This window comes from Pholcus phalangioides, unplaced genomic scaffold (assembly GCF_987345545.1).
Source record: "Pholcus phalangioides strain wild (caught in Gottingen) unplaced genomic scaffold, Ppha-v1.0 ptg000028l_1, whole genome shotgun sequence".
Classification (NCBI taxonomy): Eukaryota; Metazoa; Arthropoda; class Arachnida; order Araneae; family Pholcidae; genus Pholcus; species Pholcus phalangioides.
Window position 1 is genome coordinate 6,747,350 of NW_028301618.1, and position 16,310 is coordinate 6,763,659.

General features: G+C 34.7%; 1 protein-coding gene across 1 annotated transcript in view; it reads left to right on the top strand.

The window, feature by feature from the left end:
* The first annotated feature begins 3,661 nt into the window (after window positions 1-3,661).
* LOC149067856 (uncharacterized) overlaps window positions 3,662-16,310 on the top strand; it is a 120,941-nt gene continuing 108,292 nt past the window's right edge. The window contains exon 1 of the mRNA XM_089251999.1: window positions 3,662-3,830. The gene's annotated coding sequence lies outside the window, so the exon portion shown is untranslated. The remainder of the gene's footprint in view (window positions 3,831-16,310) is intronic.

Below are 16,310 nucleotides of genomic sequence, written 5' to 3' on the forward strand. Positions count from 1 at the left end.
AAAAAGAAAGGGAAGAACGGAAATAGTATAGAAAGAAACAGGAGGAAAAAAAGGAGAAAAAAAGGGAGGAAAACAAGTGCAAAAAGAAAACAAGGCAACAGGAGGCATAAAAAGAAATTAGAAAGAGAAGCAGAAAAAAAAAGGGAAGGAAAAATAAATTTAAAAGCTTTAAATTTTAAATTGAAAGGGAAGGAAAGAAAAAGTGAAAGAAAGGAAAGAAAGAGAAAGGAAACTAAAGAAGAAGAAAAGAATTTTGAAAGATAAAAGAAGTGAACGAAATAGGAAAGAGAAATAAGTAATAAAAGATGGGCTGAAAACAAGAAATAGAAAAGGGAAAAGGTGAATCCAAACAAATAAAAAGAAAGAAGTAGGAAGAGGCATAAAAAGAGAAGGAAGGAAAGAGGTGGAAGAAGAAACAAAAAATATAAAATAGAAAAAGGGGAAGGAAAGAAAGATGAAGTGGGAAAAGAAAGCGAACCCTAGAAAAAGTAAATAAAGAATAAGAAAACAAAGGGAAGGAAAGAATAAAAAAAGGAAGGGAAGGAAAAACGAAGTGTGAGAAAAAGGAAAGAAAAAAGAGGTATGAAACGAAAAAATGAAAGAAACAGAAACAGAGAGAGAGAGAGAAAGGGAAGGAAAGAAGAAGCACGAAAGAACGTGAAGGAAAAAGAAGTAAAAAGAGAAAGAAGAAGTAAAAAGAGAAAAAAGAAAAAGGAAGAAACAGTAGAAAAACAAGGAGAGGAAAGAAGAATAATCAGAAAAACGGGAAGGAAGAAGAACAGGAAAGATAGAAGGTGTAACACAAAGAAAGGCAAGGAAAGAAGAGATAACAAAGAAGTATAAAAGATAGGAAGAAAATAAGAATTAGCAGCAAAGACAGAAGAAGATGGTAAGTAAAACAGAAAGAATACAAAGAAGAAAGAAAGGCCATGGGAAACAATTCATTCACAAAGCATAAATTATTATTAGTAACTTAATAAATTTATTTTCAGCTTATGGTAACAGTAGAGTAGGAGTTTCTAACCTTTTGTATTCGACGGGCATCCCCGTTTTTCAATAAAATTGGAGCAAACACGCCACTAAAGAAATTTATCCTCTCCAATACAAGATAGATTTTAGCTTAATAAATTTACAATTTGTTTACCTCAATGAATAAATAAATCTGTTTATTTTACATAATAACATAAGAGAAACTGTGTGACCAATATTCTCAATAAATGAGAACAATGAATTAATTCTCTACGAATGAGAAATTCAAAATGTTTAAAATATACTGTAATGAAATAGTCAATAAAATATAGTCAAAATACAAAATATTAAAATAGTCAATTTTTGTATAAAGAAATTAAAAATACGTAATTTTTTCAAATGAAAAACAATATAATATATTTCCACAAAAAATAGTTTTTATTAACGCATAAAAACGATCGAAATTTCCCTCCAAAAAAATAAAAATAATGATTTTTTAAAATAATTAGTGAATTCTGTTAATTAATATTTAATAAATGAAATAATTGGTAAATGAATGAAAAATTTCAAATAAACGGAGAAATTTTTTCCCAATGTCATAAAATATGACCGTTCCATGAAACGATTGAAAACAGCTCAGTTCCTGGAAATATACGTATAATAAAAAAATTATCATTAAATTATTATTTCAAAAATGATTGTTTAATTATTTAATAATTAATGTCATTTTCAGCGAAATAAAATAACAAAGTTTGAAAATGAGTTAATAACGACGTGATCAATCTACTGGAATATCTATCTATAAGAATAATTCACCAATAATTGAAATCGATAAATTTGCAAAACAGTTATGAAATTATAAATTTTTAATGCAAATGAGGAAAAATAATCTTTTTTTTTGTTTAACAAAATTATGAAAAGTAATTTTTCATCTAAGCAATAAAAAATAATTTTCTACCAACCGATAAAAAGTAATTTTTTATCGAACAATGAAAAATAATCATTTTTTCCCCAACACAGTCACAAATAATCTTATTTTTTCAAAATGCATAATGAAAAAAATGAAAATCAGTTTTTGAAATACGTAATCAAAAATATTGCAATACTTTAATTATGTGAACAAAAATAAGCAGTTGAAAAATAATACAAATCAGCAATTTTCTAAAAATTTAAAGTAATCAATTATTTAAATAATTAATATAACAAATTTTCTGAATGTTTAAAATAATCAATTTTCTGAATGTTTAAAATAATCAATTTTCTGAATGTTTAAAATAATCAATTTTCTGAATGTTTAAAATAATCAATTTTCTGAATGTTTAAAATAATCAATTTTCTGAATGTTTAAAATAATCAATTTTCTGAATGTTTAAAATAATCAATTTTCTGAATGTTTAAAATAATCAATTTTCTAAAGTATAAAATAATAAATTTTCTAAAGTATAAAATAATAAATTTTCTAAAGTATAAAATAATAAATTTTCTAAATAATAAAATAATAAATTTTCTAAATAATAAAATAATAAATTTTCTAAATAATAAAATAATAAATTTTCTAAATAATAAAATGATGAATTTTCAAAATAACAAAAAATCAGTTTCAATCAAATAATAAATTTGTTAAACTATAAAAATAATCAAATTATAAACACAAAGAACTTAAATAATCAATCAACTATTCACTTAAATAATCAATTTTTTGAACAAAATAATAATTTTTCTAAATAAATTTAAACTGATCAGTTTTCTAAAAAATTTAAAATGATCAATTTTATAAATAGTTAAAAATGATCAATTTTTAAAGCAACCAAAATAATTTCCTAAATGATTAAATAAATCAATTTTCTAAATGATTAAATAAATCAATTTTCTAAATGATTAAATAAATCAATTTTCTAAATAATTAAAAACAAATTTTTTAAACAACGGAAATTCTCAACTCTTTCAAAATATTTGAAAATAATCAATTTTCAATTGAGCAACTAAAATAATCAATTTCCTTAAGTTATAATCACACTCACACACACACACAGTAACATTTCTCTTCTCATAATGCGTAACGAAGAAAACATTTTTAGCATACATAATCAAAAATATTCAAATTCTGCAGCGCAAAAACCGGTTTTGGAGTGTGGCTACGCATAATCGGCCCGCACTGTGATGGCCACACCTCAAAACCGGTTTTTGGGCCGAGTTCTGCGGGTTGTGGACTCGGCTTAATTGAAGAAAAACAACTGCTTTTTCACAAATAAGCACACTTATCAAAATTTCCAAAGAAAACGGAAAATAATCTCTCTTTTTTTTTAAAATGAAAGTAATAAATTTTCTTAGAAATAAATAGAAATAACCAATTTTAACTAATGAATAAAATGAACGTATAAATAATCGATTCGGATGTTCGAAGCATCAATTGATTTCATTAGGGCTCATTACAGTCAATTTGGAAATCCCAATCAAAAAGAAACAAAAAGTTTATTCAGATATTTATTCTCCTTGGAATTAAATTAATACTATCGTATCTCAATCAAAGATAATGAAGACCTAATGCCGATCATTATCGTAGCTCTGGAGCTTTGGCGACGGAACGAATCTCGCCAAGATTTGAATTGGCAACCCTTGGAAGTAAGGTAAAGCCCGCCAATGTTATTATCTCCTCAATGTATGTCTTCATAAAAAGCCTTTTGGACGGAATTTTGATTCACATTTGATCTTAACGTCGTCGATCGTCACGACGAGAACAACGGCCTAAAGAAAAATTTGCCAAATTTGTCAAATTTACGGCAAAAGAAAAAAAATAAATTAAATCGTTATTATATATTCAAAGGTTAATTTTCGGCGCACAAACGGGAAAGAAAGAATCGGTAAGTTTTTATACTCAAATTTATTTTAAAAATAAATTTGTATATAATATAGAAATTAATAATTATAATTATATAGTAATTATAAAAAATTTGTAAAATGTTTTTCTTCTGATAAATTTTGATAATTTGTATTGTTTGGTGTAAATTATTGATTTATCGATGCCATGGATTTTGATTGAAATATTGTGAATTTCGGAAATTTATAAATTCCATTGATATTGTGTGTGTGTGAGAATTTTTCTCCTTATTTTTTCTGAACTAATTTATTGAACAATTTACGTAAATTTTGGACCGAATTTATATCCTAACTTTTTCTTATGAATGAATTTATAATGCATTTTTTTTTAAAAGATTCATAGTGATTTCTTTCATGAATAAATTCATTTTTATTCAAAACTTAATAATTCTATACGAATAAATTTATATATAAATTTTTTAAGTAAATTTTTGAATATGTGAATTTATCAATGCGCTGATATTAAAAGTTTTTTGATTGATATTCAATAAATAAATTAAAAATTTTCAAAAATGTTTGAAATTTTTAGTTTTTATTTGAAATAATTGGAGAATTTATAAATTTATACTTGTTGTTATACAAAGCAAAATTTCAAATGAAGTTTTTGGGACGTGTGTAAAAATATTTTAAACACGTTTATAGTATTAACATTGTAAATAAATTCTAGAACATTTATCAGTAAATTCATGCATTAATCAGAAAATTTATATCCCTGCATAAACGTAAAAAATAATCGAATAAAATTTATCGGATGTTGTTTCTGATAAATTTTGAAACTAGCATGGAAGTCTTTGAATAAATTTTTAGATTTGCTAATAAACATATTTCTTAAATAAGTTTCGATATTTACAAGAAAATTCTGCTTGAATTACGAAATTTATCAGGGAATTCTGTTTGAATTATGAAATTTATCAGAAAATTCTATTTGAATTACGAAACCTATCAGTAAATTCTGTTTGAATTACGAAATTTATTATTAAATTCTGTTTCAATTACGAAATTTATAAGTAAATTCTCTGTTTCAATTACGAAATTTATAAGTAAATTCTCTGTTTCAATTACGAAATTTATAAGTAAATTCTCTGTTTCAATTACGAAATTTATCAGGAAATTTTGTTTGAATCACAAAACGTATCAGACAATCATGTTTGCGTTACAAATTTATTAGTAAATTTTGTTTCAATTACGAAATTTATCAGGAAATTCTGTTTCAATTACGAAATTTATCAGGAAATTCTGTTTCAATTACGAAATTTATCAGGAAATTCTGTTTCAATTACGACATTTATCAGGAAATTCTGTTTGAATCACAAAACGTATCAGACAATCATGTTTGCGTTACAAATTTATTAGTAAATTTTGTTTCAATTACGAAATTTATCAGGAAATTCTGTTTCAATTACGAAATTTATCAGGAAATTCTGTTTCAATTACGACATTTATCAGGAAATTCTGTTTGAATCACAAAACGTATCAGACAATCATGTTTGCGTTACAAATTTATTAGTAAATTCTGTTTCAATTACGAAATTTATCAGGAAATTCTGTTTCAATTACGAAATTTATCAGGAAATTCTGTTTCAATTACGAAATTTATCAGGAAATTCTGTTTCAATTACGAAATTTATAAGTAAATTCTGTTTCAATTACGAAATTTATCAGGAAATTCTGTTTGAATTACAAAACGTATCAGACAATCATGTTTGAGTTACGAAATTTATCAGAAAATTCAAGAGAAAAAATCATGAAAATTCCCAATATATTCTTTAGTGGCTATTACTCTATATGCCATGACGCAGTTCATGAAATTTTCCAAAAATTTACTCCATTTATAACCACGAGGTTTATTAAAAATCTATGGTACAAATTTTTATATATGCTAAAAACACTTGTTCAGGATAAATCCTGAAATTTATCAGGAAATTCTTGGAGAAATCTTCCAATGGTAAAAAGACTTCGGGCTGGAGAGCACTGGCGTGAACAAATTTTTATTTCAATTAAAACAACGGAATTTAGCGAAACATTCTTGAAATTTTTCATGAAATAAATTTTACGGATGAATCTTGAAATTTATCTGGTTAAGCAATCAAATAATTAAATTTTACGCAAAGATTGAAATTGAACAAGTGAGATCGTCGTGTAAATCTAAATTTCCCGACTATGTAATTGGGAATAAATCTCTATATTCATGGAAAAGACACCCTATAAATTTGTAAATGTACAATAAATAAATTATGTTTTTATTTATTTGTCAATAAATTATGTAATTAAATTTTTCGATAAATTTCAAAACGGAAAGGGAAATCCTTAAAAAAATAAATTTATCGGTAAAACTCTCGGATAAATCTTGAAATTTGTTATAGAAAACTCTAAGACAACATAGAAATTTATTTCAAAATTTACCAGAGAAATTTTGAAATAAATTGGAAAAATCCTGCGAAAAATCTTGAAATTTATTCGAAAGAATTCTCGAATAAGTATTGTAATTTATAATAAAAAAATTCTTGGATAGATCTTGAAATTAACCGGGAAAAGTCTCGGATAAATCTTAAAATAATAAGAAAAATTTTCCGGATGAATTCCATGACGTTAATTATATTTAATTAATTACATTAATAATAATTGTATTCTATGATATTAATTGTAAAAAGTACTTGGATAGATCCTGATATTAATTTACAAATTTTAAGGATAAATCTGAAATTAATCGGGCAAAATTCTCCGATAAATATTTAAATTTATCGGAAAAATATTTGTATAGTTTTTGTATAATTTTCATAAGTATAGTAATTTATCATAAAAATTCTCAAATAAATCTTGAAAGTCAATGGTAAAAATTCTCGGATAAATCTTGAAATAAATAGGGAAAGTATCTCGGATAAATCTTAAAACTAACCGGGAAAAATTTCGAATAAACGTTTAAATTTGTCATAAACAATTCTCAGATAAATCTGGAAATAAATTGGGAAACGTTCTCGGATAGATCTGGAAAAAGTCACCGTGAAATGTTTTGGATAAATCTTGAAAAAAATCGGGAAACGTTCTGGGATAAATCTTGAAAGTCACTGGGAAAAGTTCTCAAAGAAATCTTCGAAGTAATCGGGAAAAATTCTCGGATAAATTTTAAAACTTTGGGAAAGATTCTCAATTAAGGGTTGAAATTCGTCATAGAAAATTCTCAGATAAATCTGGAAATAAATTGGGAAACGTTTCGGATAGGTCTTGAAAGTCACCTGGAAAAATGTTTTTGAATAAATCTTGAAAGTCACCGGGAAAAATTCTCAAATAAATCATGAACGTAATCAGGAAAAATTCTCGGATAAATCTTGAAATTAATCGGCAAAAATTCTTGGATATATCTTAAACTTAATTGGAAAAAATTCTCGAATAAACATTGAAATTTGTCATAAAAAATTCTCCGATAAATCTGGAAATAAATCGGTGAAACGTTCTCGGATAGATCTTGAAAGTCACCGGGAAAATTTTTTTTTGGATAAATCTTGTGTGAAAGTCACCAAGAAAAAGTCTTGGACAAATCTTGAAATAAATCGGGAAACGTACTCGGACAAATCTTGAAATAAATCGGGAAACGTACTCGGACAAATCGTGAAATAGATCGGGAAACGTACTCGGACAAATCTTGAAATAGATCGGGAAACGTACTCGGACAAATCTTGAAATAAATCGGGAAACGTACTCGGACAAATCTTGAAATAAATCGGGAAACGTTCTCAAATCTTTTCAGTCCAGACAAATCTTGAACGTCACCAGGAAAAGTTATCATATAAATCCCTAAATTAATAAGAAAAAATTATCGGACAAAAACTGAAATTAGTAAAAAAAAAACTTCGAATAAACCTTGAAATTAATCAGGAAAATACTCGAACAAAAACTGAAATTAATCTCGGAAAAATTCTCGGATAAATCCTGAAATTAATTGAAAAATTTTCCGGATGGATAAATCCTGAAATTAATCGGAAATAAAAATTCACGCATAAATCCTAACATTTATCAGAAATTTTTTCGAATTAAACCTGAAAGGAATCTAAAATAATAATAATTCATAAACAAATGATGAAATTTATCATAAATAAAATTCTCGGATAAATCGTGAAATTGAATGACGACACCACGAATATAAATCCTGAAAATTTTCGCCAAAAAAGTGCATCATAGGGAAAAATTCACCGAAAAACTTCGCACAAACGTTCGAATTCATCGGAGAAAAATCCTCCAGTAAATCCATAAATTTATCTGAACATTCTCAGACTCGGTCCTATATTTTCATTTGTGACTTACATAAAAATTTTAAATTATCAAATCGACGCCTTAAAATTTATAAAATAGATTTTGGCAATAAATCGTAGTACGAAACCCCATTTGTAGATCGTTTGTAAATTGTCTATATGACGATATAGACCTGGCTGGGGTGGCCAGACGTCCCGGTTTCTCGCCCTTCGGGACGACTGTTCGTCCCGGTTTTTGTTTGCGCAACGAAAAATTTTCGATATTCTTCCAATTTACGTTAGATATTATGCTAGGAATTTATTACGGTAAAACCCCATCTCAACGGACATCCCTCAAATGCGGACACCCCCCGCCTCTTTTACGGCAAAATAAAGTTTTTCCCTCCTTGATGTCATTGTTGAGCGCCGCCGGCGAAACGACAACTGTAGAAGAAATTGTCCGCACGAACCTCGTGACGTCACTGAAGAAGTCCTAGCACGATGTCATTAACATACGTCATTCAGGTCCAGACAATTCGATTGTTCGATTGTTCTACAATACGGTGAAACCTCTCTTTTGCGGACACCGACGGGACAAAAAAAAAATAAAAGTGTCTGTAAAAGAGGAGCGACCGTTAATCAAGGGGTTTTTAAATGCATAATTTTTATTTATACAAGGGGAAATTGTTATTTGTCCATGAAAGAGGGGTGACCACATCTCAAGGGTGTCCTCTTAAGAGGGTACTTGACTTCACACTCTTGAATGATTCTCGGACAGCAACAAAAAAAAAAAAATAACAACAGCAAGAACTAAAACAGCAGTAATAGTCAAATCAGTATTAGCACGTGACACCACCAAGAAAATACAGTATGACCCCCTCTTAACGGACACCCCCTCAGATGCGGTCACCCCCCTCTTTTACGAGCAAATAGTTCAATTTCCCCCCTTGCATTATAAAAAAGTTTGCTTTTAAAAACCCCTGACTAACGGTCACCCCCTCCCTTTACATACGGATTTTTTTTTCTCCCACCGGTGTCCGCAAAAGAGAGGTTTTACCGTATTACAGAAACCAGACATGGCCCGCAACCTTTGGCTCAGATATGGGATGCAAGCCCATTATGTCGTAGGGTTGGGATTGCCGCTTTAGCAAGCACCAACTCCGGTCACATATCGCCATATGAAAATTTCCAACCAGTGGAGTTGGGTGGGAAATGAAGGCCCCATCCATTGGTGGTCGCCCCCAGGCCAACACCTCCAAGAGATAGAAGGCCTCTGCAGTTGTTTGCCATAAACTTCATTCAGACTACCTAGTAAAGTTAGCCGCATTTCGAAACACAGCATCCTTTTTCGTTTCTTCTTAGTTTGGCGTAGAATCTTCCTGATTGGCTCACAAATACCGCATAGTGATTGGATGTGGGGGCATAGAAATCGCCAATTCTGAGCCCGAGATCATTCCTTTTCCCTCACAACGATGATACTGGAACGAGCATGGATTATTTTTCCCTGAATATTTCTGAGGGAAAATGGACTACCTAATGGACTGAGGGAAAATTGACGTTACAAGCAGACTGCGGAGAGGCCTATATCTAGGAGGTGCTGCCTAGGCTCGGTAGGTAGAAAACTTGCTTCTGACGTTCTCTATGCTCGAATTCGAACCCATAGACCTTGATGGTAACCTTCATAGGAGGAAGACGACTATATTACCGCTGCGACGCTCGGGAACGAGTGGCTTCTCTTCTAGGCGGGCGCGGATCTATGGGGGCCCTATCCCGATAGCGAAAAATCTAATCCCGATAGCGATAATATTACATTCAATAAATCTGTTGAAAATTACATACGTATGAACGTTTTTGATTAAATAACAAATTCAAGAAAACTTTGACTAAAAAACAGGAAAAATCGGAATGGAGGCAAAAGTGGGGGATCCGTCCGGAAAAAACGGGACGTATGGTCACTACCCACAACAATTTGCAAAATCATCCCAACAAGATCCCAACAGTGAGATCTAGATCCAGCTCTTAGGAAGGGAAAAGTGTTTTCATTGTTTCTTTGTTAGTGTAGAGCAGTGATTCCCAACGTGGGCGTTAATGCCCCCTTCGGGGGCGATGGAAACTTCCAGGGGGGCGGTAGAAGCTACGAGTATAACATAGGATCCTATGGGTTAGATTGCGTTGAGGGGCGATGGGAGAAAAAAATTTCTGAAGAAGGGGGGCGATGGAACAAAAAAGGTTGGGAAACTATGCTCTACAGTCTACACCATAGTTTCCCAACCTTTTTTCTCCCATCGACCACCCCCCCCCTCCCCCAATGCAATCTAACCCATAGAGTCCTATATTATACCCGTAGCTTCTACCGCCTCCTGAAACATTCCATCGCCCCCCCCCCCAGGGGGCGTTAACGTCCATGTTGGCAATCACTGGTGTAGAGTGTGTGTGTGTGAGATTTCAATCGGTTTTGCACATTATGCACTTTTGAGCACAAAGCACTGCTGTCAAAGTCCACACTGAAAATATTCGGAGTCCTTGGAACGAATTAATCAATTGTTTTTTCATTGATTCCTATGGGGCGAAAAAAACTATTTCGGTTTCTGAACAATTCGATTTACGAACGGACTTCCGAGAACGAATTAGTAAGTTCGTAAACCGAGGGTCGACTGTTCGTAGAAGCATTTAGACGTTATAATATGAGACTTAGGAGTACATAAACTCCCCTCCCTGGTAATTTGTGACTTTACCAGCTGTAACGCCCGCGTGGATTTGGTAATCTGAAAATCACTCTCGGCGATGATTCCTCAATACTACTGCAAAACCAGACTTACACCTCGTCCATATTCCTCCGCGGAACTTCTAACGAAATAGTTCATGTTGGAATACGTGTGTATGTATAGTGAACCTTCCGTGAAGTTTGTTTCTGTGCAATGGTTATTATGTGTACTGCTGCCATCTGCAATCAATTTTTTAAACTATGAGTTTTTCCCCTCAACTCGGTGCAATGAATTAATAATTGCAACGTTGTAGGCCTGTTGTTCTCTGCGGCGAGACTTTTTAACGGACAGATCGGCCCTTGAGGGCTGGATTTTCAGCGGTCCCTCCCTGTTAGCGGGTTGTATCATGGAAATATAATACTGACCAAGTTTTTCATATTTATTGCTTCAGCGGTTTCGGCTCGGCCATTATTGCCCCCCATTTGAACCGCCTTGTATATGACTCCCAGCCCTTAGAGGTTGAAATTTGAAAAGTCCCTCTTTGACTGACTACGTTCAAACTGACGATTTTTTCCCCGAAAATTGTCGAGAACGATTTCATATAAATTCATTCGGAAGAACGTTTTAAGGCTGAAACACACTACGCTGACGTGACGTGATTATCATGTAACGTCAGAGACGTTGGGGGGGGGGGACATTCTGAGATTCGTGGGAAACTTGTGACATGGAAATTATAATACGTGCAATGCCCACGTCACAGAGAATCCACAATATCTCTGACATTACGTGAAATCACGTCACATCAGTGTGTAGCGTGTTTTACGCTGAATCCGAAACTATTTCATTCTTGTACATGCGATAAGTGACAACAATGTTACGGCTGATTTAAATCATCTGCAACAATCGTTCCGTAGACAACGAATAGTTTCCAAATGCATTATCAAGATTCATGTTTCTCGTTACTTTGGGGTCATTCAATTATTAAGTCAGCATAGGGGGGGGGGACTGCTGACTTTTCATGACGGGGGGGGGAGGGGGGGAGTTTCAAGGTTGCTTACGTCATCAACCACCCCTTTTTGAAGATATGAAAAGGTGCTGACGAAATTTTGCTGACGGGAAGGGGGGGGGGTCAAAATGGCTGAAAATATGCTTACGTAATACTTGAATTGCCGCTGTGGTGGTCGAGTGGTTATAGTGACGGACTCGCGATGCGAGGATACGGGTTCGAACTCTACAGTGGTGGTCGGCTTAAGTTGGTTTTCTGTGGTTCCCAACTTCAAGGCGCGAATGCGAGCCGATCTCCCCGTTGAAAAGTCTCGCCACAGAGAGCAACAGACCTACACTGGTGAAATAAATTAAGAGAATTTTCATATTTTATCGAATTTCGTGAAAAGAACTGAACTGAATGTAAAACCACTGCTTCTAGACAAAAATGCAAATCTTGTACGTCAAATAAGTAAGCGTACGCGTGTGTGTAGGCGGAGCCAGTAGAGAAACAGGCTTTATTAAGCGCGCGTAAGTCAAGACGCATTTCGTTCGCTAGCACACCTCGGCGAATTTCTTGATGTTATTTTGCAGCAATCGGTTAATTTCAAATCGTAACAGTAAAAATGAGTAACCACCAACGTTTAGATGATGGAATGAGGTGGCGAATTGTGGGGAGGATAGAAGCAGGCCAATCTCAAGTCCAGATTTGCAGAGAGTTCAATTTAACGCCCAGCGTCGTATGGAAACAGTTCCGGGCAAGGTCGTCCAAGAGCCACGACGGCCAGAGAAGATCGCCATTTGTCGATTATAGCGAGGCGTAACAGGAGTGCTACAGCTTTTCAGCTCTCTCGTGACTTGTATGCAGCCACAGGAACCCGTGTATCAAGGGTGACTGTTTCCAAAAGACTTCATGAGAGAGGGGTGTTTGCAAGAAGACCTGCTGTTTGCGTCCCGCTCACTTCTACGGACAGGAGAATCCGTTTATCATGGTGCAGAGAGATTGGAGTATGGATCAATGGGCGACCGTTCTCTTCACTGATGAGTCCCGGTTCAGCCTAAGCACCGATTCTCGCCGTACGTTCATATGGAGAGAACCAGGGACCCGCTACCTACCCTCCAATGTCCGCGAAATCGACCATTATGGCGGAGAAGGTTTAATGGTCTGGGCAGGCATCATGTTGGATGGCCATGTCTCTCCATGTCTTTGAAAGAGGCACTGTGGCTGGTGTGAGGTATAGCGATGAGGTCTTGGAGCCCTATGTTCGCCTTTTCAGGGGTGCAGTTGGCCCTGAGTTCATTTTAATGGACGATAACGCGAGGCCACATAGAGCTCTTCTGCTCGACGATTTTCTAGAGAGTGAGGATATTCGCCGGATGGATTGGCCAGCCAGACCTTAACCCTATAGAGCATGTCTGGGACGCTCTGGGGAGGGAAATTGCAACTCGCAACCCCCGTGGGAATGAAAACAGCGTTGCTGAACGAGTGGGACCAATTGCCACAGGAAATGATAAACTGCCTTATTTCAAGTATGAAATCACGCTGCCAGACCCGTATATCTGTAAGAGGGGACCATACCCCCCTATTAACCCATTGTTTTGTTTATTCTGCAACCGCTGTTTCATACCTTCAGACTCCAACGAGTGTTACGCACGATCATGCTTGTGTATTACAATTATTGAATGGTTATTTGTTTTGTATTGTATCAATGTATGTACATATCAAATTTCATTAAAATCGGTACTAAAAGTAGTTCTAGAGATAATCGGCCAAGTCTGCAAATTCTCTTAATTTCTTACACCAGTGTACAAAGAGCACAAATGTAATTCAATCATAACACGCTAGGGCTCATAACATCGCTCACTTCCCTTCTGAAATATAGATGGCAGCACTGAAAAATCAAATACAACACCACATATGCACTCAGACTGTTAGGTTACACCTCCGGCACAACTCACTAGGTAGTAAATCGCCCATAAATGGTGATAGACCTGAGTTGTGCTCGGTTTGAAAAGAAAAGAAAAAGTAGCACATAAGGGCCGGAGCAGCGCCTCCTAGAGATAGAAGGCCTCTGCACTGTTCGCCATAAACGTCATTCAGACTACATAGCAAGTTTTCCACATTTTGAAACACAGCATCTTATTTCGTTTCTTCCTATTTTGGCGTGGAATCTTCCTGATTGGCTCACAAATACCGCATAGTGATTGGATGTGGGGCATAGAAATCGCCAATTCTGAGCCCGATCATTCCTTTTCCCTCAAAACGATGATACTGGAACGAGCAGGGAATTTTTTTCCCCTGAATATTATGAGGGAAAATGGACTAGTTACTGACGTCACAAGCAGACTGCGGTGGAAGCCTTCTATCTCGAGGAGGCGCTGGCCGGAAACCGCAGCCTGAGATTTCGAAAGAAGTAGTGTGGAAAAGACTTGCGGGCAAGAAAGAAGAAGCTGGCGTGTTGAAGTGGGAGAGATTTGAGAATGGTCTAAATGCACAATGTATGCAAAAATATATATACTGCGCCTCGACTGTGACGGGAAACGAAGAAACAAAGCCTCCGTCCACAGTGCTGAGCAGTTTTGTTTCCCTTTTACTTTTACAGAATCTGCAATAAACACACACAGAGCACACCTGCACTGCAACGGGAATAATCAAACAGAGCCTCCGTTCACAGTGCTGGGCGTCAGCGATCACATTTGAATTACCAACACATATTTACGTAATATATTTATATAAAACTAGCTATAATACCCGGCGTTGCTCGGGTTTTCTTAAATGAGGCTTTTTGGGTCACGTGATATCTCCCTCTTTCTTTGAGGGACATGCAAACCGTGTCTAAGTTCGCCAATATGGCGACTTCCTGCGCGACTTCATGAAATAAACAAATCTCGATTTAAAGAAACGTAAAAAAATAAATACATATATTTTTCTTTTCTTAAAGGGTGCTAGGTATTCCGATTTCCCCCCCCCCCGCCTTCGAACTGTGATTGTTGAGGACCAAAAACCATTGTTGCCGTACGTGTTTTTTGCCCATTTGGGGCATTTGCCCTGCTCTGACGAAATTTTAAAGTAGCCGGTAGTTCAAGTCGGGTCCCATTTGGTATATATATATGCAAAATTTGGCGACGATCGATTTGTATAGAGAGGTTGATGACGTAAGCAACCTTGAAACCTCTCCCCCCCCCACCCCTTGTCATCAAAAGTCAGCAAATCCGAAACCCCCCTCCCCGATGCTGACGTAATACTTGAATGACCCCCTTATATATATTCTTGTTTATATTTTGGAGAGAGAGATAATTTCCGTAGTGATGAAAAGGGAGAGAGGTGAAGTCATATCTGTGGAGGGAATGACAATCTTTTCTTCACGTCAACACATTCGTTTCCATTGAGTCCCACAACGGCCATCATAATCATCTTTAGGCAGCGGCGTCGGAGCCGGGGGTGCTGTGGGTGCTCAAGCACCCAATCTGGCAACAGCTAGGCGAGTGGGTGTGTACGGTTGAGGCTCTCTCTGAAAATTATTGTTTGCTTGCTAATTTTTTTTTTCTCATCGTAACTCATTTCAAATTTAATATAACATATACAATTTTTCGTAATCACATAATTTTACGGATGTGTACTATATGTTAAATATTTTTTTATTCATATAATACAAATAATAAGAGCTCTGATCTTATTCGGTATGGCAGAGAAAGTGTGTTCCAGGTGTGTGGAGACAATCATAACTCCAGACGATTCAATTAGTTGCACTAAATGCAAAGACATCTTCCATTATGGTTGTGGAGGTTTCAGCGAACTGGTATTCCGCAGGCTGAGGCGTGATCGGGTTCTGAGTTGGATATGCTTTAAATGTAAAGAAACAACAAGCAAGTCATCGAAGAAAGATCCACGTAGACAAGATGATCCAGGGGATACTTCTACGAGGGATCCGGATCCCGAACCATTAATGGATATGCAGTTACTCTCTCTTGATACTGAAAAAATGCCGAGTGATATAAGAGAGATCGTGAACGGAATAAGTGAAGCATTCTATGCTAACATACAATCACTGAAATCATACATGTGCTGCCAATTCAAAGAACTGAGTGACCAAAACAAGCACTATCAATCCCAATTACTTGAGCTACAAACAAAGCAACAAGAACTGTCATCGGAAAATTCTGAGCTAAAAACTGAAGTCAAGAAACTTCAGATTGAAATTGGTGAACTACAACAATATTCCCGTCGCTGTAACATTGAGATCCAAGGCCTTCCAGAGACTGAAAATGAGGATGTGATTGAATTGAAGGCAAGAATAGCTGATCAGGTGCAAAGTGATCTGGTGGGCAATATTACAGTTATACATCGAGTGCCTACGAAGATGAAAGATAAAATAAAGCCGATCATAATTCAGTTCGATAAAAAATCTAATCGTGACAATTTTCTCAAGTTGGCAAAATCTAAGAAACTGAAAGCGTCTTCGATCGACAGCAGACTACGACCCACACCAGTTTATTTTAATGAACATTTGAGCCCATACATGAAAAATGTGTTTTATCATTCTAAACA